Raw genomic sequence first — 23755 nt, 5'->3', positions numbered from 1 at the left:
ATGAAAGGTCGTGGCGACATCCGAGTTACATAAAGTGCATATAATTAGAGTGGCGGTTGTGATACTTGTGAAAATGGAACACAATCGTGGCGCAGTTTCAAAAACTGCCAACACGCAAATTTTCCTATAGCGCACTGTTACTCGACGGTGAATGTCAGTTATCAAAAAACAGTCGAATGCGATGAAAATTTGTGTTTTGCACCTCACATCCATCAACAGCATGTCTATTGAACAAACGCTGCTGCCGCTCCCCAAGATCAGTTCGTCAACCTTCCGATTCGTTAATTTCTTCCAACCCGTCAAAACATTTCGACAACCCAAAGACAGGCGTTTGATGAAAACGTGATACCCGACCTTCGCGCGGCTTGAGAGTAATAAAACAAAAAAAAACATTTCAGCCAAAAGTAAAAAGATCCACTACGGGAGTGCTACTACACTCCATACGATCACGGTCGCCATACGCCGGCATTTCATTGCCGCAGCTGTCGTTGGGAATTGAAAAATTACATTTGTGTCCAATTAAATCAATCAATGAACGGCGGACCGCTTTCCCACAATATGCTTCTTCTTACAATCAGACACACTGCACTGACGCTGTTAGTCATCCTAACCGAGCTCATATGTCCATGAAAGATCATTCGAGTGCCATCCTAACTTGTGGGAGCTCTTATATTCGGAACTCTGGCAGCCATATGTTTCACATATTTAAATGAAAATGCGTAACACTCAAAATGATCGCCAGGCGTGTGTGGGGTCATGTGTCCAAACTTGTTTACACTTGTCGTGGTCCATTTACCGCTAACTAACTGAATGTTATCGCATCTAGTAGTAGGACGGCGCTGTTCCATACGAAGTGGTTTATGACTGTTATGGCTTTGGCTACTGGACACATCATGCTGATCTCTAATTACGCTTGAAGTAACAATAACGATTACAGCCATAAAACTTCCCCCTCAAGACTGACCTATTTGGCCTGCTTGATGGAAGGTGAGAATGGTTAATGTTTCACCTCAGTAATTAGAACAACATCGTTTTAGGAGCACACGATTCTTCAGTTAGTTTTCACGATTTCCACGATTTATGATTTATCATATATTCTTAATAAACTTTACTGTCAACGTCTATCTCAACATCAAAATTGTGAAAAAAATATATTTTGCTTCACACTTGTGGGGGTATTAATCAAAAAACTAAAATCTTCAAAGATACAGCTTATCAACTTTGCTCAAGACTTCATCCCCACAAGTCTACGTTTTTATGGTACCATGGATTAAGAGCACGAAAATTAAGTTTAAACCACACAGTGCACTGTGTTTCAGTTTGAGGAAAAAATCCAAACATGGCCCTTCAGCTCGATTTATAACCCTAAAATGAGCCTGTGCAAAAAAATGTTACTAACTTGGCTCTGTATAGTTTGTTCGATTGAGCCTGTACACATAAATTAATTAACAAAAAAAAAAAGAACTTTGGAAGAACTTTAAATTTCACTAATATAGCTTTTTTTTACAAGTTGTCCAAATGCTTTCAAAATTTAATAGGTGGCTTGTTCTTCTTATGGTCAATCTGGTATTCAAAATAGATAAAAATACGAAGAAAAGCAATGCGAAATTTGGTAAATTTTTGGCCAAATATGTGTTTGTCAGCTTCACCAATTTAATAACAACTAAGACGGGCTTGTCGATTTTTGTCATAAACAACCATAATACTATATTGAATGTTGACAGAATTTGGACAACTACAACATACCCCCGCTCATCCAACAAAAATCGAAACATTGAACGTCGCGTGAAAGTGGAACTTAATGAAGGCCTAAGTGCTTTTTCGGATTTAAAATATCGTCGGTTGCAGTGACTACTTACTGAGCGGTCCCAGGTCAAATATTTAAAGTCAAATCGCTTGTTTATCGTGTATTTTGCGAAACTTGTCGTCGTTTTCGGTGTCGGGTTTGATTGGTTACAATCAGCCACTTTCAATCGAAAACCGTCAAGCGACGATGAAGCTGTCAACCATCACTTTCAATTGAAAGTCATTCTGTCTTCTCTTCGAGCAGATCCCCGTCAACATCAACAGCACCACTTTCGATCAGTTTTCATGCTGTTTGTTTAGGCTTGACTCGTGTTCATTTCTTCTTTCAATGTCAAATGATCTTACTTTTGCATTGAAGCGAAGCTGTTCGATCCAAATTCGCGCAGTTTTTATGACTTTTGTTGATTGTTCACTCGGTTAATTTAAGCGTATGCGCATAGATCTGTGCACGTGGATGTCAAATTAATCATTGTCGGGTGGTTTTTTTACCCATCAATATGGGTATTTTTTAATCGGGGTGACGTCTAGAGATCGAAAATTGGTATGCGACGCCATTTTTAAATACAAGATGGTGGCTTCCAGTATAAGAAAAAGTGTGAAATGCTGTCAAATACTTATCAACAAAGGTATTTTTGGAATCGGGATGATGTCTAGAGAATGAAAATCGATATCCGGCGCCTTTTTGAAATCGAAGATGGCGGCTTCCGATTTACAAAAAAATGGAAATTCAGTCAAATACACATAAATATAGGTATTTTTCTAATCGGTATGAAGTTTACCGATCGACAATTGGTATGCGACGCCATTTTAAATCCAAGATGGTGGCTTCCGATTTCAGATTAAGTGGGAAATACTGTCAAATACTCATCAATATAGGTATTATTTTGAAATCCAATATGACGGCTTCCTATTTCAGAAAAAAATGGGAAATGCTGATGCCGTCCCATCAATATGGGTATTTTTGGAATCGGGGTGACGTCTGGAGATTGGAAATCAATATCCGACGCCATTTTGAAATCCATGATGGTGGCTTCCGGTTTAGAAAAAGTTGTAAATTCAATCGAATACCCATACAAACGGTTTTTTTTTAGAATCAGGGTAGCGTCTAGAAGCCAGAAATCGATATCCGACGCCATTTTGTAATCCAAGACGGCGACTTCCGATTTGCGGAAAAGTGTCAAATACCCTAAAATATGGTTATTTTCAGAATGGGGATGAGACGTAGATGCCGAAAATTTATGTCACGCCGTCTTTAAATCCAAGATGGCGGCTTTGGTTCAGAACTGTGAAATACTGGCAAATCAAGACCAACAATTGAAATGACCTTAACTCCATTTTGTAGGAAAACCTTGTAAGGCCATTTTATCGCAAACAGAAACCTACATTCGCAAACCTAAACCACAATCGGGTAGAGGAAAATTTTCCCTACCTGCTCATTATGTTGGTTTCCCTTGGCGCACTTCGGTTCGCGAGAAAATGGTCTTACATGGTTTGTTTACAAAATAGAGTTGAGGCATTTTCAATTGTTGGTTGGTTGGTTGGTTGTCTTTATTAAGGAGATTTTCAGCCAGACACTGGTTTATCTCCGGTTTTCAATTGTTGGTCTTGAAATACCGATCAATGGGGGTTTTTTGAAATCGGGTAGACAACTGTCAAATAGCCTGCAAATGGCATCGAATATCGATTTTCAGCATCTACGCGTCGTCCTCGTTCCGAAAATACCCAGATCTTAAGGTATTTGATACTTTTTGTGAAACCCGATGGCCGCCATATTGGATTCCAAAATGGCATCGGATATCGATTTTCGGCATCCACACGTTGTCTCCATTCCGAAAATACCTATATTGTAGGGTATTTGACACTCTGTGAACCCTGATGGCCACCATATTGGATTGCAACATATCGATTTAAGGCGTCTACGCGTTGTCCATGTTCCGAAAATAACCATATTGTAGGGTGTTTGACACTTTTTCTGAAACCCTATGGCCGCCATATTGGAGTCCAATATAGCATCGGGTATCGATTTTCCGCAACCACGCGTTGTCTCCGTTCCGAAAATACCTATATTGTAGGGTAGTTGACACTTTCTGAATCCTGATTTCCGCCATCATATTGGATTCCGACATAGCGTCTAATATTGATTTTTGGAATCTACGTGTTGTTCCCGTTCCGAAAATACCCATGTCTTAGGGTATTTGACACTTCATAAAACCAATGGTACCTATCATGAATTCCAAAATGGCGTCGGGTATCGATTTTCAGCATCTACGTGGCATCCTCGTTCCGAAAATACCCTATTGTAGGGTATTTGACACTTTTTCTGAAATCCGATGGCCGCCAATTTTGGATTCCAAAATAACGTCGAATATCGATTGTCGGCACCTTCGCATCGTCCCCGTTCCGAAAATACCCATATTGTAGGACTTTCCCTGACCTCGATGGCTGCCATCCAGAAAGGCCTCGTTAATTCAATTTTCGTTTAATATAAAATAATATATTATTGCTACATATAATCCGAATGCCATCCCTATCGGAAACCCATATTGTGCGAATACTATCCGGATCCCAAATTTAAAGCCTGCGACGTTAGGTCGTGACAAGTCGAATGAGCCCCGAATTGAAGTGAAAGTGGATAAAAACGAAGGAAGCAGTTTTCGAGTCATTCATTGCGTCAATTGAAACAAGTCTTTGCTTCAAATGAAATGAACTGAAGCACTTGACGAACGAAACATGATATGTTTGAAACATGTGATAGTCCAGTCATGTTTGAAAAGAGGAATGTTCATCGTGACTCGATAACAAGAAACACGATGACACAATAACCCGAGTAATTGTATGATGGGGCTCGGTGGCCTTAGAGCGACCGTTTTGCTTACTGAGCAGAACATCATAAGTCTAATCTCAGGCCCATCCACATTCAAGATTCGTAAATCGTTTTATTTGTTAATATGACTACATGGTAATAACAGCAACTCGATGATTAAAAAGGAGCTGGTTTGCCTAGTGGCAACCGTTTTTGCTTACTGAGCAAAAGACCGTGGGTTCAATCCCAAGCTCCTTCGCATGATAGGATCGTTAGGACATCAATTCAGCTTATCGTTTACCAAAACGAACCATGCTGCAAACCCAACCCTCTTACGCAACATCACAGTGATTCCTCGTGGAAATGCAGAGGACTCCTCTGCTTCCATCAAAGCGAATGTCACGTCAACACATTCCTACTCATTCCTTTCTTTAACTGCGTTCGGGTGCGTTCGACGCTCCGGTATTGGCTAGTTTGAGATTACAAGTTTTACACATTGAGGATGAATTCTAGTCCCAAGCATCGTCTATTGGTTCTCTGTCTTATTACAGCTGATCTGGTAATAACAGAGTAGCAACCGTGGGCGGTCAATCATGCTCATGCTCATGGGAAGCGAAAAAAAACCTCGTTTTACCGGTGCACTTAAAGTGTAGGTGCAAAACTTCGCGTAGCATCGCATTTCAACTGCTTACGATAAACGAAAAGAACGAACTAGGTACTGTCGCTACAAGAGAGTCATGCACAGCTCATGCTCGTATTTGCTTTGTTTACCAACTTGATACCGAGGTTTGGCGACCGAGGGGTGAGTACAAAGTGTCTTACGCATGACCCAACCGTACACTGAACGAAAAAAATCGGCAATACTTCGACTGATTATTGTATTGCTCGCAGTGTTCGGAAAATCATTCTCAAATCTCATTCATTGAGCCTCCCTGCGAGAATAAACTCGCGTGCGAATGCGGCAAACAAAATTCACGCTTGAGATTTTCATGCATATTCACGCACTCACACTCACAACGCCGAAAAATCATTCCAGCTTTAACTCATAAAAACCACTCAAACGTCAATTGATATTGCTCGAGCCATTTAACAATATGTGGTCGAATTTCGGATGATTTCATTATTGTTGAATTCGTCATCAACTGATGAGCATCCTTATGACTGTCCTCCAAATAAAGGGTGATATTTATTTGAAAATTGGCTGTAAAACATACAGGGTGCAGAGGACAACAATTTAAGGGTAGGATCAGGATGGCCAGATTATTTTTTTCATTATCGGTAGGTTCTCCAAATTTTTATCGGTAGATATCGGTAGGCTGTCTTAACTTAAAACCTTTGTGAACGTAGGTGGAGGGGGGAGGGGGGTTGATGAAAGCAAATCACGCGTAATTTTGGACTTTCGAACCAATGTTTTTAATAGGCATACGATTTCCTAGGTGTCCGACATTCTATTAGTTTTAAACATGAGGTAAACAGAGAGAGATCCGTCCTACAGTCATCAGTTCAATGATATGAGTAATTCGAACCCCTCAAAAATATGCGAACATAAACAATAACAAGTAAGCGTGAGTAGGACGAACGGAACACGAAATCAAAAAATGGAGAAACAGAAAATAGCATCAGACAGAGAAAGCCGATTAAACGTAATAAAAACTCATTCGTACATGGTAAGAATAAAATACCCAAAGGCCAGTTCACTTTTACCTACTTTTGACTAGTTTGTCTCCTTTTCTCCTTCTAATGTTGTCAAAAACGGAGGAGCAAAACCACCCCGCAGGGGTAGTAAAGTGTGGGAACCCAACGTTGAGTATAATTATATTTACCTACTTTTGGGTACAACTAAATTACTTTTGTTGTGATGTGAATGGAACCCACCATCAGTGCAAGGATTACCAATGTCTGCAGATACTTTACCGGTTATAAAGTTCTGCCTGACGGTTTATTGCAGCAGGGTGAATCAGCTTCATTGAAGACCTTTAGAAGACAAAACGACCAGATGGCCATCTGTAAATAATCACGTGACAACAACTAACTTACTTTTGGGCAGAAAGCTAGTGGAAAATTTCATACGAATTCCACACAAGTTACTGAAAACTACTTTGACCCGCTCTACCTATTTTTTTGGATACCAGTATTTTACAATCGCTTATGGCCGCCACAATCTGATTGAGTTTCTGGTAGGGAACATAAGATTTGAAGTTTGGACTGTGTCGTTTGACGTGTAAACGATCAAATTTGAACGTTTACACGTCAAACGACGCAACCCAAACGTCAAATTATAACCAAAAACCAAAAACTCAGCCAAATTGCTGCGGCCATAAGCGCTTGTAAAATGCTGGATAGTGCCGAGATGAGTGAAAAGAACTTACTGTTGGGTGCTTTTTTCTTACCGTAAACGTTGGATTGGAGTTGCAAAACACATCGCATTCGATCAAACTGACTGAAACACAGAAAACAAAACATAGGTTTTGAACATTTTTCAAGATTACTAAGGCTGGGTGAATTTTTATTTAAATTTGAGAGATGTAAACATTTCAAATAAACCTGCTATTCCAGCAGACTCATTTCTGACCGATCAGGAATCAATCTTGACAAATACCTTCTCAAAAATCGGACGATCAACAACAGAGGGATTTTCGAACACTATAATTTATTTTCAAAGTGTAAAGTATAAGTGAAAATTCACCAAATGGAACACAGTCTTAAAATCTGTGATTCTCGGTAGGAAAAGTGAAAAATCGGTAGTTTTGAACCTTTCTCGCATCACTTTTCAAAAGGTCCTAAGTAACAAATGTAAACAAATCGAGTTAAGCGATACAAACTATTGCTCTTCTATCATTGTATGTGATGCAAAAACATCCATTCAAATTAACTTTCATTTATTTAAGATAATCATTGATCAAAAATCCAATGTACAGTTTAAAATGATGGGTACATGATTGTTACTTCGGTCATTCGGACTGCCTAACATGATTGGTGCTCATTTTCCAAAGGCGGGGCCAATCTAAAGTTAGGTACTATACTCTGAAATCTGTGAAAGGGAATCTAGTATCATGTAGACAAAACGTCCAATGTAACACTCGTTGATTATGTAATTGAGAAAAATCGTCCAATGTAACATTTTCGATGTACAACTCGACTTGTCAAAACGTCCTATATGTTTTTTTCTATGTTGTAGCATGAAATTCAAAGTGAAATTGTGATTTTACCGTTTCTTCTGAATTTTCAACGTTTTTATACACTGACTACATGAAAAATAGTATTGTAAAATGTATTGTTTTTAAACAGTTAAAATAATAATCTGTCGAACTTCAACTTCGATTTTCTCAAAATGGTGGATATGTTACATTGGTCTATTTGAAAAGTGACGCGAGCTTTCGTCTGTGAATCGGTAGGCATCCCAAAAATCTGTAGGACTACCGATAAATCGGTAGGTCTGGCCACCTTGGGTAGGATGACTTGCAATTACTTTAGATTAGATTATTAATTCGATTGTTTACATTTGCATATTGAATAGCCACATCATGGATACAAAAATTACTTGTTGGTAAAGGATATTTCCTCCACTCCGAAATAGGCAATCTACGGTTTCCACGATTTACCAATGTTCGTACAATCTCTGATAGCGATGACTATGCTTCCACCTCGTTGGTCTGCTCAGAGCAGCAAACAACGTTCGATAGAATTATATACATTACCGTTTTAAATGAGTTGCGTTAAGGGGCACTACCAAATGCACTTAAATTTAACATGCCTATCATTATGCAGAGAGCATTACGCATTCCAAATGAAGGCCCTATCATAACAATGTTCATCCTGTATTCGAGAGGAAAATCATCTGATTTCAAATTAACCGTTATCCGGTTGCAGCTATCATTCGAAGGGCGATTTCGATGTTTCGATTTGAATGATCTGAGGTTGCATTCTAAAAGAGGACGGTGGTTTGGTACAGTGTAGCAAAGGCAAACTCGATCTCTAGCAACGACGTTGTTCGAACTATCATTTCCTCCCGTCCACAATGACTGCAAACCCAATATTGACAGATTAAAGTAATGAGCAGGGATGGATCCACCTCAGAGCAGAAAAAGAGAAAAGTAAAATTCCAACTTCCAGCTCCGTTTTTGATACCATGCGCTCTTCTCCGCTTTAATTCGAATTTCCACTTTAAAACTGAGAACGGCTGTTCGGAGTGCCTATTCAATGTACAAAAAACTCAGGAAGATTTTATTCCTGAGTTGAGAAACTGAGGTGGCTTGATTGAATCCGTTGATGCGATGAGTCATGCTTCTTATTTGAATTTTATCGCAAGCAAGCGTCACTGGATTAATCCTAGAGTCCGTGGTTCGAGTCCCAGTTGTTACCTTTTTAAATTTGTCTTTCGCTACTTTTCTACTTCATTCGCCACCGGGAGCAACTTCAAAAGCTTCTCATTTAAATAACACATTGATGAAAGTAACTTTAATCTAAGCGCAACATTCTTTCTCCGCTTGGCTTTGTGTTTGCTTCAATGTGAATGTGTTCTCCTCAACGTGATAAGCAGTGAAGTTTGCTCTTTGCGTTAAAATTGTGAGAAAATAACAAGCCTGAGCAATGAGCTTCCAAGTGTAAGTGAGAATGTTTAGATAAACTCAAGTTATATGCATTTGGTTTGGTGTACAATCTTGCTAGCTTTGTCAACTACGATATGAGCGTTAATTCAAGCTTAAGCTAGAGCAGTTTTCTTTAAATTTTAAAGGAAGCAATACGTTTTTAAATCAACGTTGTTTTGCCTTCTTTTAATTGCTACAAGTTTCAAATTTAATCTAAATTGATTGATGAGCGTTTTAGTGGAATAATTGGATACCTTATTACGTTACGTACGGAAAAACAACGTAATAAGGTATTTAACTTGATCATTTTGTAAATGTCACCTCTGAGAACGATTAACAGAAATACGAATCTTTGACGTTTATGTTAAAGTGCAATTACTGCAAAATTATTCGATTTTTGGCATTCAAAATACACATCGAGAGAGACCGTTTCGTGACACATTCCCCTACATATCTTACTTATCATGTCACTCAAGTCAATAGACCTTATCTACGCCGCCACAGGAATGTTGTTATAATGCTTATACGTGAACATTGAGTGCTTCCTCACCTGCAATTTCTGTGTCTACTTCACATGATTGATATAAATACACCCCCTTTCTCCGCATAGCCCCGTATTGCAATGCAACAAAACAACAGTTACTTAGCCTAAGCTCAGTGCACGTGCCGTGGTAATAGCAGAGAGTCTACTGATTGAAACCGTTGCTTGTTAATTACTATGTGGCCTCCTCTCCCGTCTCTCTCTCATTCATACGTGCTCTACCTTATGCACGTCGAATTGCATGTTTGCACATTTCACCCACGGATACCGCGGCGGACGTCGGTCGTTTCCAATCACATGCTCCCGCGGGGAATAATGTGTAAATAGGAAATGTAAACAAATTTTTCCCAAACTACTCCTACCGATAACAGCGCTAGCTACGATTCAAACAACTCATTTAGCACTGTTTTCCTTAGAAGTGAATTGTTATTTAAAACACATCGAAAATTTTCCATGTAAAAAATATGATGCCAAATAACAAGAGGTGATAAACCTAGATTATAAAAGTATACAACTACCGGGTAATCTGGACGCCTACCGTAGAACCGAGTGAATCGTTAGTGGTAGTAGGTAGGTACAGACGCCGGCAAACCGCATCACCTTGGCAAATAAAAATGTCATGAATTTTTCGGTTTTCTAAATTTATCCGCTCGATCTATCGTGTGACGAAGATCGCATGCTAAACATGAGGTTTTGATCTTGAGAATTATTCTCATCCACAGAGACAGAGAAAAAACGCACAAGAGGAGGTTGGGGTAAAGTGGGCAGGTACTGGTAGGTAGGTCATTGTTTTAATCATGTACCCCTTATTTCATGACAATTGGAACATTCAGTGATTTTCTAGAAGCATCAATTGGTGCAAAAACAAATATAATAAATATGTGTTACATCATCCTCAACATGCGTTATTTTTACAAACTCGAAACTAATAATTTGACATGCAAAAAGTGCAAAAAACTTTTTAACTGACTCAAGAATAAGGAGAATACGTTTATTCATTTTTAGAACGTTGAATATTTTTCACGTCACATAATTTAGAAAATGTATCAGGATTCTTCCCAAATTTGAGATCACCATTTCTTTACTGTTACTGTTTTCTGAAATTTCTAGTCCCATGATCTTGAAAAGTTTTCTAAAATTTGCATCCAGAAATTTTTTCCCAATCAAAGTTTCAGAATCTTGTTAATGTTTGAAATTACTAAATTATTTCTTTGAATCTTATCTCATTATAACTTTGAAAATGTCCCAAAGATTTCCTTAGCATCAACAGTATTGCTTTTAATTTCATGACTCCCCTTAACAATGGTATAATTCTGCCTGGTATTCTCTATAAATTTTCTCCATAACAGGCTTGGAATTTTGTGCAGAACACTTAAGAAATTCCCTCTAGAAAACTCTTGAAATTTTACTCTACATTTGTGTTGGTATTCTTAATAATAAAAAAAAATCTCTCCAAAATTGTCCTAATAATTCGCTTAGAATATTCCTCGGAAATCTTTTGGTAGGGTAAATGATGGCTTCGGCTCCCATTGACAGTTTCCGGCAACCAAAATTTAAACGTTAATTTCGCTATATTTTCTCACCAAAACAATTGGCCGGATGTTTAGCCTTTCAGCTTCAATCTGATTACATTTTTACGACTGAGTAAACTTCTTCAAATTAAATATACACACTAACTTTAGATTACTGGAGTAAGTAAAATATTACTGGGTTTTTGAATAGCGGATCGCCCAGTAATCATCACAGAAATAATTTGCATTACCGAACTGTCCGTAAAGTCAATCTGTCAAAAATAACTGTTCATTCAGTAATTGGTTCGAGTTGCGTATGCTGGTAAACCCAGTATTTTGTTTTGTTTATTTTGCTGCAATTTAACTGACAAGGCAGTTATTTGGTTCATTATTGTACCGTGTTACCCAGTTATATTAAAAGTAGTGAATGTGCAGTCATAAAAGCACGAATCCTGGTGCAATTCACCGTTTATAATATGCCAATTAATATGACGACTTTAATCCCTTGACGTACCCCGGAACAGTGCATCGACAGTGAAAGCAAACAATGCAAACATCCATCCATTTTTTTAATCAAAATTTTTTGGAGATCAAGGAACTGCAAAAATAGTAAATAACAATTGTTGGTACTAACGAAATAGTTCTTCAATTTCGATGTCGTGCTTTCTCAGTTCCGTCATGATATAATTCAAATTTTAACAAAACTGCGCGATTAAACACTTGCTCCCGGATTTTACTGAAGCTAAATGGGGGTTGGAAAAAAAATTGACAGGTTAGAGTTTTACAACTCTTGGTCGGTAAAACAAGGTGGCTAACCAGTCGGTAAAAAAAATAAAGACTACTTTGTGCACAGTAATTATTTTTCCTGACTTTTCGTGATATCATGAAAATTTGGAAATTAACGACTTTCTCAGTAAATAAATATTCTGTGTGCAGTATTTTGCATCAAACGATACCGAAGTTCAGTTTGTGTTTTACAGAACGTTGGGTATTCACCTAATTTAAACTGAATTTTCAGTAAACCTTTCGTTTTACGGTGTAAGCCCAGTACAAAAAAAAATACCGAACAACTAAATGCTGGATTAGTGTGTACGCACTACAAAATACGGCTGATTTCAACTTGCCAATAATAGAATAGCTGGTTAACACGCAGTTTTTTCCTTGATTTGTTTTTCCGTCGATCTTGTTTTTCGTATAGTGTACCAATGCTACTGACGCCAGGGAGGCAGCTCCCACGCCTGGACCCTACCTATCGACCCATCAACTCATGGACCATAAGAATTATTCTCAGTAGTGTTTAAAAATTTTCTCAAAATTCCCCAGAGTGAATCTCTTGGAGTTTTCTTGAAATTTTCTTGAAACTCTCCTTAGAATTCCCTTGGAAGTCCCACCCGAATCTCCTGGAATACTACTCAGAGCTTTTTTGTAAATATGCTTAAAATTTAATAATAATATCCATATTTCCTAGCAGCTCTCCTCAGAATTTCTCTTTGATTGATTGATTTATCAACATTAAAGTTAAAGAGGTTTTAAAGAGGATCATTGGGCGTAGTTTCAGGATTACAGTCAGTTGTATCATCATTAAGTTTCAGTCGTAGGGTTACTTCACTTTGAATCCTCCTCCGAAATTCCTTATACTGCTCCCTGAAATTCCTTCCGATTTGCTTTAGAGTTCCCTCGAATTGCACTCACAATCCCTATAATAGTTTCCAGAACTAGCTCGGAATTTATTTTAAGTTTTTATCTCTGATCACGCCTTCCTTTGGTCCCCGGTTCATGAGTTGATGGGTCGATAGGTAGGGTCCAGGAAAAAAAACTGCGAAAAACGCACTGGAGAACAAATCACATTTTTGCATTCGGTTTGATTGAAAGTTGAAAGGTTCAGATTTTTAGTAAAGCTACAGATTTCGTCGTTTTTAACGGCTTTCATGAAGAGACCAACTTTCTAAATCGCAGCATTTCGGAGTAAACGAAAAAAACGGAACGTACGGTACCAGTTGTCCACGTTTCATCCATTTATTGGATTCTGAATCATCTTACTCCTTAAATGCTACCTAATGGGCCGTTTTTATAAGTGTGAGGTATCTTCGCTGTGAAATATATATCAAATAGACAAGAAACATTATGGAGTTATATCCAGGATGCTTTGAAAAACTGGCTGTGTTGGTTTTAGATTAGAATAGATTGGACTCTCGATCATAAATGACCCTAAATCCTTTAAAAAACATGTAAATGGTTTTTGCTCATATATTTGCCATTTTACGGCCGATTTTAAATCTGTTTTGGTCATTTGAAAGGTATTGACTGAAATTTAGTTCGTAGGTAACTGGTTTAATATATTTTACAATTTTTGTATACCAAATCTTCTCCTAAAGTTACAACATTTTCCAATGGAGTCCGACACGTGTCGTGCGACCAGGATCTTTTTTGACGTAGACCTACGTCTTTGTCGACTATACTGGGGTGCAAATCAAAAAATATGTGTGGTGAAGGAGTGTTAGGTTTTGAACGCTTGTAACTTTGTCATTCCTTCTGAAATAAATATTTTTCCGTAATTGAACTTTTGAAAATGTCCAAATGATAATTTTATCACTGTTTTCATGAAATAAGCCTTTGTCCCAAACCCAGTCATCATAAACGAATACCACTTGGTTGCACATCATTCTGCTTGAACCTGAAAAGATATAAATCAGCGCTGCTCTTCTGCCTCATTACCGCTCCGGACGGCGTGGCAGTAGGTCCTGCAGCAAGCAGGACCAAGTCTTAGCGGCTAAAGGTGGATCACGGCGTGTCCACCACAATGAGGAATGAGAATGACAAAATATGCATGTTTCACCCCCTTCCCCTTAACAATAACCTCTCTCCCTCCCCTCTTAGCAATAACCCGAAAAAACCATGGACTTTGGCGATCATTTTTTTCCGGGAAATAAATTTTAAGCAAACCACAATTATGAATAAACAATTAATTTTTTACATGGAGAGCCAACATTTTCAGAAAACAATTGCTTAACAGCAAATATATCATATTACCAATATGATCCATTCATGCCTTTTCCGAACATTACACTGATGACCCGAAAAATATTGCTTAACGCACCATCTAGCGTTGAAAAAGGTCAGCAACAATCATCAAATTACAATCGAGGGGCGCGAATATAGCACTCATTACAAATACAAAATTCATAGTATTTTCACTAATTACATTTAGCATATTACATGAAAATTTGTCGGACGTGTCACTGTTTTCTACAAATAAAATAATATGCTGAATTAAATACATTTAAAAACTTATACAAATTTAAGTGGTGTTGAGTACTTTGCACTGATGAAGTCTGCAAGTAGTAGACGAAATACGCGTATCTGTCAAAAGATAAGCAATTCCCAAGTAACCAAAAGTTCCGTATTCAACACTTCCAAGTTCCATAAAGTTCAAATAAAGTTCCGACAGAACTTTCAAGTTCCATAAAGTTCAAATAAAGTTCCGACAGAACTTTCAAGCCACATGAAGCAATCTGCACAAATCTTTTTTTGTAACAAAATTTAATGTACGTAAATATGAAATAATCAGTGGCCCGAATAAATCATAATTCTTATATTTATGCAACATTATATCCAAAAAAAAAGTAAGTTCCTGGATTTGAACCCGTGTATTCGGCATGTGATCTACGATTGCTAACCACTGCGCCACAAGTGTTTTGGAATACCATGCGGGCAAACACCAATTTAAATTCATCAAGATGTTGTGTTTCGTATTGAAGTCAGTCAGCTGGCTCAGAAAACTCCAACGATAGGCGGGACAACAGCTCACTTTAATATATTTCAGATGGCGTAGTGGTTCGTGCTGAGACTCTCACGCAAAAGGACTGGGTTTAATTCTTCCAACAGATCCATTACTACTACTAATGCTGATAAATCAATACACATAAATACCTGCCTTTAAAAATAACTTTCATAAAAGTGCGAACTAAATATAGAATTGGTGTAGAGGACAAAAACCTTTTTTAATTTATTTTCTAAAAGTTCCGTTCTAGTTCCACCAGAGGCTGCTTAGAATGCTCTTCAATTATGGTACCGGAACTTTCAAGTTCTTATAACGACTTAAAAATGAGGCTGCTTAGAATTCTATAAATAGACCACCTTCAACCAAGGTGCTTAAGCCATAAATAGCCTTTTATCAGATCTTTTGGTTACTTGGGTTATTAACGGAATTTAAAGGAAATAAACCAACCCACTCAAAGCTCTTCATAAAGGGATTCCGTTAAGAGGTTCGACAAATTTAAAGGACAAATTTAAATTTGGTTTACCCCTCGTGAAGATAAACAAATACATTGGTAGCCTTTTTTACCACAAAGGCGCTTTTATAGCTAAAAATTTGGTTCGCCAGCTAAGCGAACGAGTGGATCATATTGTTAATATATTATATTTGTTAACAGGAGACATACAATCGATGGATTACCAACAACTGACTGTAAAACATATATGGTACCTCTATATATGCAATTACATTACATCCAAAGTCCATCCTTTTTTACATATTCTGCACAAAAGAAACTTTTTGCTCCGCCCCATGCATAAAAAAACGGCGGGAAATCCTATCAGGTTCGGTTGCACATCGTTCTGCTTGAACCTGAAAAGATATAAAACAGCGCTGCTGTCGTGCTTTTGCTCATTGTCGCTTCGGACGGCGTGGCACTTGGCCCTGCAGCAAGCAGGACCAAGCCAGCGGCTAAAGGTGGATCACGGCGTGTCCACCACAATGAGTAATGATACTTGGAAAATTATGCATGTTAAACCATATCAACAACTTCTCAACCCCTAACAACAACCCGAAAAATACACGATCACTTTTTTCCGGGAAATAAATTTTAAGCAAAACCACAATTATTAGTAAAACAAAAGTTTTTCCGTTAATTTCTTCCCGCACCAAAACTTTCAAATTTAAGAAAAAAATTACTTGAAAGGCATAAGCAATGATTTATGTTGGTGAATTACACACAGCTGACTGTAAAACATATCTGGTACCTCTATATATCCGGAGTGATTTGAGATTTGGGCGTAATTGCTTTTGTAAACAAACACGTCAATTACTGATTTCTCTTGAATAGACGCTCAATCTCACAAACAAACTATACCAAATGATAGAGGAATCATTCCTCTACCTCATAGTGTTATTACTTTTCAAGATTGAGCTTTTATTCGCAAGAAATCGGTGATTGACGTGTTTGTTTACAAATGCAATTACGCCCAAATCTCAAATCACTCCGGATATGCAATTAGATTAACATCCAAAGTCCATCCTTTTTTACATATTCTGCACAAAAGATACGTTCTGCCCCACCCATTCATAATAATAAGTTTAATAGTCAAAAATGCATGCCAAACATCCATTTTGCGTGGTTCTACGTCATACTGCAGTCGTGTCTAGGTCACAACCCTTTAATTTTTTTAGCATGAAATCTTTACAGCTGTTCGAAGCGTCAGAACTAATAAAAAAAATCCAAATGTCTGTGCCCGGAGTCTTGAACATTTTTCAATGTTTCAATTACCTAGATATTTTCAGAATTTATATAGATTGTAATTCTTCATAGGATATCTTGGAATTTTCACAAGAATTTCCTGAGAATCACCGCAAGATGTCTTTAGAGTTGCTTTCAGGATTCCCCAGAATCATCTTTTAATTCCTTCTGGCATTCCCTTGAAATTCTCGTCCATAAACAACCTTAGAAATTCTCTCCTTTAGGAATACCGTCTAGGAAATTCTTAGAATTTGCTCTACAATTATCTTAGGATTCTCAATAATTCTCACAATTATTCGTTTAAAATGCTCTCCATATTTTTCTGTAAAAGCTACCCTTTGTAAATTTATCTCAGAATTTCCTTGGAAAACTAAACAAAACTAGGTATTTAGAATTCCCTGATATTTTTCAGGAAATTCCCTTATACAGCAAAAAAAAATGTAATATCGATCAACGTAATTCAAGCTGATGTATGAAATAGTGATGTAATAGCAAAAAGCAGATACAATATTACATCAATGGATGTAATTTTGTTCGCAAAATCGATGTACATCGTACAATGTGATATTACACAACCGATGGATTGACCTGGTTACAGCAGTTTCGATGTAATATTCAACAACTTTTTTTGCTGTGTAGTATTCTCAAAGCATACCACAATAGGGAAAATGGACAGAAGAATACATTTAATCGTCTATCACTGAAATTCGCTGATACGAAATTTCTGTATTTCTTCCTCCTGGGGAATATACAGGAAGTTTGAGTTTTTTGCATTTTAAAGCTTGCTTCATTTAGAATTGGAACAAACTTTTGCTCATATTGTGGTGCTCCTGGTGGACGGATTTGGAAGTTCTTGGTGCCCACATGTCGGGAATTTTGTCAGCTTCACGTATGTATTTTTGACATTCCGCAAATCAACTGTACTTTGTAAACAATCAACATGGAAGCCGAAAGAAGGGAAAAAATTGTGCACAGTTATTTGGAAAATCCATTGTGGTCTGCATCTAGGCTAGCTAAACAGCTGAAATTGCCCAGAAATACCGTATGGCGCGTTATCAAACGGTATAAGGAAACATTGACGACGATTCGGAAGCCTCAAGCCAATCGTCGGAGTGGAACTGTCGACCGGAAACTGCGTGGTAAGATTTTGAAGACGATTAAGAGGAATCCCAATCTGTCGGACCGTGATTTGGCCAGAAATTTCGGTGCTGCCCATAGTACCGTGAGGAGAACTCGACTCCAGGAAGAAATCAAGTCGTATCCAGCTAGCAAACAGCCAAATCGGACCATAAAACAGAATAGTGTGGCCAAAATCCGTGCGCGGAAGCTATACGACCAGGTGCTGACCAAGTTCGACGGGTGTCTTCTGATGGACGATGAAACCTATGTCAAGGCTGACTTCGGGCAAATCCCAGGTCAAAAATTTTACTTGGCAACGGTTCGGGGGGATGTTCCAGCCAAATTTAAAATTGTTTTTACCGACAAATTTGCACGAAAATTTATGATTTGGCAGGGCATTTGCAGCTGTGGCAAAAAAACGAAAGTTTTCGTTACAAATAAGACAATGACGTCGGAACTATACCAAAAAGAGTGTCTCCAAAAACGAATTTTGCCGTTCATTCGATCCCACGACCATCCCGTAATGTTTTGGCCAGATTTGGCAAGCTGTCATTACAGCAAAGTCGTTCAAGAATGGTATGCAGAGAAAGGGGTCCAGTTTATTCCGAAAAACCTTAACCCACCCAACTGCCCCCAGTTCCGCCCTATTGAGAAATACTGGGCAATCATGAAGAGGAGACTCAAATAAAAAGGGAAAGGTTGTCAAAGACATCAATCAGATGAAGACCTGGTGGAATAAGATAGCTAAAACGATGGACGAAGAAGGTGTGCGCCGCCTAATGAGCCGTGTTACAGGAAAAATTCGAGAATTCCTTCGAAACCGTGACGAATAATTTTATCCGTATTTTTTCTTAAAAGTATGAAGAAAACGCTACATTTGTTTAAAAAAAGATCTTGAATTCAATAATAAATAACTGAAATACAGGCAATTGTTTTTGTTCCAATTCTATCTGAAGCAAGCTTTATTCTTAAAAAAATCCTTGAGAATTATTCTGAAAGCAAAAAACTTTTACTTTCAATATTCACCCCAGGATGAAACCAGTTTCAGCAAGATTCAGAAATGCTACAAAATAACATGTATTTTTTCGTCTGTTTTTCCCCTCAATTTATTCGGATTTCATCTAAAATTCAAGATGAGATTTTTCTCAAAATTTTTTTCCAAATGTTGCCTTCGGAATCACTAGTTGTGAAAAGTCGAGAAAAACGCTCCAGGGCGTAAAATTATTAAGCAGCTGATTACGTTTATGTCATGTTCCAATGCTACGACAGATCACAAACTGAACATGGTGGTTATTGGGAAATCACGTAACCCCCGAGCATTTAAGAATGTCAATCTTCCCCTTACGTCTAAAAATGCCTGGATGACGCGTGAATTATCCCAAACTTGGATTTTTGATGATTTTGTTCGTGGAGTACGACGGTTTGCAGGTGAAAAAATGATACCACCTAAGGCCATATTGCTTTTGGATAACTGTTCAGTCCATCATATGAACAATGAACTCCAGAGTGATGACGGGTTAATCACAGTATACTTTCCAACTTGCCAACGTGACTGCCCAAAACGTGATACAGAATATCAATCTGCGATATCGAGAGAAACTCTTGCTTCATGTGATGGCCCGCGACAACGAAGACAACAGAAGAATGTTTGAAGCAGATGTCGTTGAAGGAAGTTTGTTTTTGGATACACGAAGGCTGGGCTGAATTAAATACATGACGTTGTTATTCAGCAGTCATGGAAGAAAATCGGACAAGTAGTTGATGGAAAATTTCTACAGGAAGATGATATTCCGTTAGTACAACTAATGGGCAGGGATAATGATCGTAACGACAACAAGATTGCCCACATTATGGCAGAATGGTATGCTAACAAAGCATACACGGACGAAGATATCCTTAAACTTGTGCTAGGTGACCATGACCAGTCAGCGATCAACGACGAATCAGAGCAGCTTGAAGAACCAGATCAAAGTGAATCTCAGCTTCCCGAACTGGGTGAACCATCAAATACGGGAGCTACCAGTAATGCGGAAGCAGTACAAATGTTTGATGAAATCATTGATTGGGCTGAAGAATCAGCCCTTTCAATTGATGACATCATCTATCTGCGTCGTATTCGAGAATTGGAAACTGAAGTCAAACCAAAATTGATGTATTTTTTTTACGATTTGTTACCGCGCTTCAAAGAATACATTAGGGGCTGTTCATAAACAAGACGTTAACGTGGACATTTTTTTGGGATTCTTGACCCAACTTGACTTGTTGATAAAAATATAACAATGTTCATTTATTACAACAGTTAATACAAGTCCAAGCGGTATAAAAGCCTTTCCAGCAGATAGCAATCCAAAACATTAATTCATATTTCAACCAAAACATTAAGGGAGCAGAATTAAATGACGTAGCATTTTTAAACAACTTAAGACCCCTATCCCCTTTTGTAGCGTATTTTCCTAAACCTCCTCCGCCTCCCTCCTACATTCCTCTCGTTGACCTATAATGTTACAGTTATGCCCCGATTATCACATTGGGTGTTGCCAGTCACTCACCGCAATTTTTCAGCTGTGCTTCATCCGATTTAGCTGATTCGGATGTGACAAGCTCATGATTGACCCTAATCACATACAAAAAATCAGCTTAATCGTATGAAGCACAGCTGATAAATTGCGGTGGGTGCCTGGTACCAACCACCGCGTAAATCAGGGGATTAGTGTATAATAGTGTGACTAAACAGTTAAGCATCATTTGGAGCGAAATGCTTGAGAATTCATGCTTAAAAACCGAAAAGTTCAGCAAAATATGCAGGCATACAAAATTGGGAAAAAAAGCTAACAAAATCGGGGGTAGCCAAAATCGGGAAATCACTATATTTGTCAAAAATTCTTCTTGTAATTTCCATGTAATTCTCTTCTGAAATCCTTAAAAATCTACGTATCTTGAACTCACAACTAACGAAGGCACTTCTATGGGTCAAAAGTGGTTCGAAATAACAATAATCTATGTCTCAAATAACAATGGTTTTATTCTGTGGATTCATGATTTAGACATGGTCTGTAAAACTTCGATAAAACTTGTAATGTCATTTGGGGTATTTCACCACATTTCCATTAAACCGGGAAAACTATGTTAAACAACCGGTAATTCCTCAATGCAGGGGTGGTTCCATTCGAAAAATGTACATCTAACTTAATACATTTCATAATTCTGAGAAAATTTCAAACTTCATAAAAGTATCTAGGGGAAATGTTGGCTTCGGCAATACCTTAACCTATTATCGTCAGGGGAGGTAAGCAACGTCCTTGAGACTCAATTTTGGCATGTCGATACATTGTGTTTCAGAGCATCTATTGGGCAAATTTGAGTGTTCTAGGACTTTGTTTACCCCTCTGGCGATAATAATAGGTTAAGGTATTACCGAAGCCGACATTTCCGCTTTATTATGTAATATAATTTGGTAATTTGTTGCTACCTTGAAACCTTATAAATTTTCAAAATTCTTTAGTTGGACCGGGAAAAACCGGGAATTTAATTTCTTAAATTCAGTGGTCATCCTGTATATTCATAACACTAGTTTACAAAACAACATAAAAAGTGTGAACTTTAGTGGTTGACCAACGTTTCTAATGCAAAATCCTACGCTGAATTCAATGCCGTGGTCAGAAAAAATTAAAGTAGAGCCATTTTTGAGATATACAAAAATTTTGATTTTTTGAATTTTGGACAAAAGTATGATTACTAAAATGTCAATTTCTTTGGAACTAGTGCACCAATTTTAAATCTTTTTTTATGAAAATGAAGCTAAATAAATGCTATCGTTCACTAGAATATTATGTCTTGATTAAAAATTCAATTTTGAAGTCATTTAAAAATTTACAGCATTTTTTTTATTTTTCCTGCGAATTTTCCATAAAAATCTTGTTTTAATCAACATTTTTAATGGGATAAAAAGATTCAAAAAATCATTCCATAATTTATTCTTAAAGTCCATTAAAAACTGGAGAAAATGAGCCTTTAATGGATGAAATCGGTTGGAAATTGTCGAAGTTATGAAATTTTTTGTAAAATCATGGAAATTGAATGTTCCAAGATTGGCCGTTGTCCCGCTCCTAGGTTCATGCACCACTTCCAGTAAGCCTTTTTGCGGACGTGTACGCATACGGTGCATTTCACTAACACTACCAGCTGTCACGCAAAATTAAATGGGATATTTTCAACCATATAATTTACGCTAGTGTTTGTGAAACCGCTCGGCGAGAACCTAACGCAACCAACTGAATTTGACAGCTTTCTTTCTTTAACATTGCTTAACGATGTATACGACAAAACGTGAATTCAAGTGTAAAAATGATCCTCAAAAGTTTTGTTACGCGTGTGGCAACTATATATTTACAAAATCGGTCAATTTCACTGCTTCGTTGCAAACTGCATACAGGCTTTATTTTAAAATTGATCCTGGAGACTTTGACAAACCGTGGATTCCAAAAGTATTATGTAGTTCGTGCAAAACGTGCTTGGCTAGGTGGATGTCAGGCGCAAGGTAAATTGATTTTTTGAATAACTTTCATATAAACAATTTATGTACAGCATGGTAGTGCTTTGTTCTTTCCTGATCGACATTATCTTACTTCATCTATTTTTGATAAGTGTTAATGTCTTACTTACTAACTCACTTATTTGTTATCTGTCAGTCGCTATTTGTCCTTTGACATGCCCACCATATGGCGTCGACCGTTTTGTCATGCAACGGATTGTTTTTTTCTGCTTGACAAAAGTTAAGCAACAAGGACGTCACAAAACAGTTGAGTATCCACAAGTGGCTTCTATGACAAAACCTGATCCACATTCAAGTTCGGTCCCGTATCCTGTTTATCCAAAGCGGAAACGAGCGCCCTCTGTTGAATCGACCGTTACAAAAAGTGAGGAGGAATTCAAGGAGGAATGTGAGGAAGACTTTGAGGTGGAATTGGAAAGAAACCCAAAACTGTTTACACAATCCGAATTTAATGATTTGGTGCGAGATCTCGACTTATCGAAGGAGAAATCCAAATTGCTGGCATCACGCTTGAAAGAACACAACATGCTGAGCAAGGAGGTCAAAATTTCTTGTCACAGGAATCGTCACAAGAAATTTGACAAATATTATTCTACAAAGGACAAGGCATGTTTTTGCCATGACGTAAACGGCTTGTTTGAAGAGTTTGGTGAGCCATATGATCCAGCTGAATGGCGTTTATTCATCGATAGCAGCAAGTTGAGCATGAAAGCCGTTTTACTGCATCAAGGGAATGAGAAACCTTCTTTTCCATTAGCTCATGCCGTTAATATGAAGGAAACGTATGAATCAATGGCTCTATTGCTCAATTTGATAAATTACAATCAACACAATTGGAAAATTTCCGATCTTAAAGTGGTTGCAATGTTGACTGGATTGCAACAGGGATACACAAAATATATGTATTTTTTGTGTAAATGGGACAGTCGAGCTCGTAAGGAACACTACGTCCGAAAAGATTGGCCAAAACGGGATAATTTCACAATTGGTAAAGACAACGTTAAAAATGATCCTCTTGTGGTAAAAGAACGCATAATACTTCCACCACTACATATAAAACTTGGGCTATTCAAAAATTTCGTCAAAGCGTTGCAAAGAAGGGCCGGCATTTCAGTACTTGAAATCAGTATTTCCAAATTTATCTGACGCAAAGATAAAGGAAGGTGCACAGATCAAAAAACTGCTCAATGATTCCGCATTCAATACAGTTTTGACACCAGATGAGGAAGAAGCGTGGAAATCGTTCCAGCGTGTTGTCACAACCTTTTTAGGAAATTTCAGAAGCCCAGATTATGAGGAAGCCGTCGATGAATTGCTC

At 37.8% G+C, this 23755-nt stretch overlaps 1 protein-coding gene across 2 annotated transcripts in view; it reads left to right on the top strand.

Moving 5' to 3' along the window:
• Positions 1–23755, top strand: part of LOC135703152 (transmembrane channel-like protein 7) — a 71908-nt gene that overhangs the window by 21281 nt on the left and 26872 nt on the right. The gene's annotated exons all lie outside the window — the stretch shown is intronic.

The sequence above is a fragment of the Ochlerotatus camptorhynchus genome, unplaced genomic scaffold, assembly GCF_037179485.1.
Source record: "Ochlerotatus camptorhynchus isolate MF236.1 unplaced genomic scaffold, CSIRO-AGI_Acam_v1.1 ptg000209l, whole genome shotgun sequence".
NCBI classification, from domain to species: domain Eukaryota; kingdom Metazoa; phylum Arthropoda; class Insecta; order Diptera; family Culicidae; genus Ochlerotatus; species Ochlerotatus camptorhynchus.
This window is presented reverse-complemented; position numbering and strand designations above follow the sequence as displayed.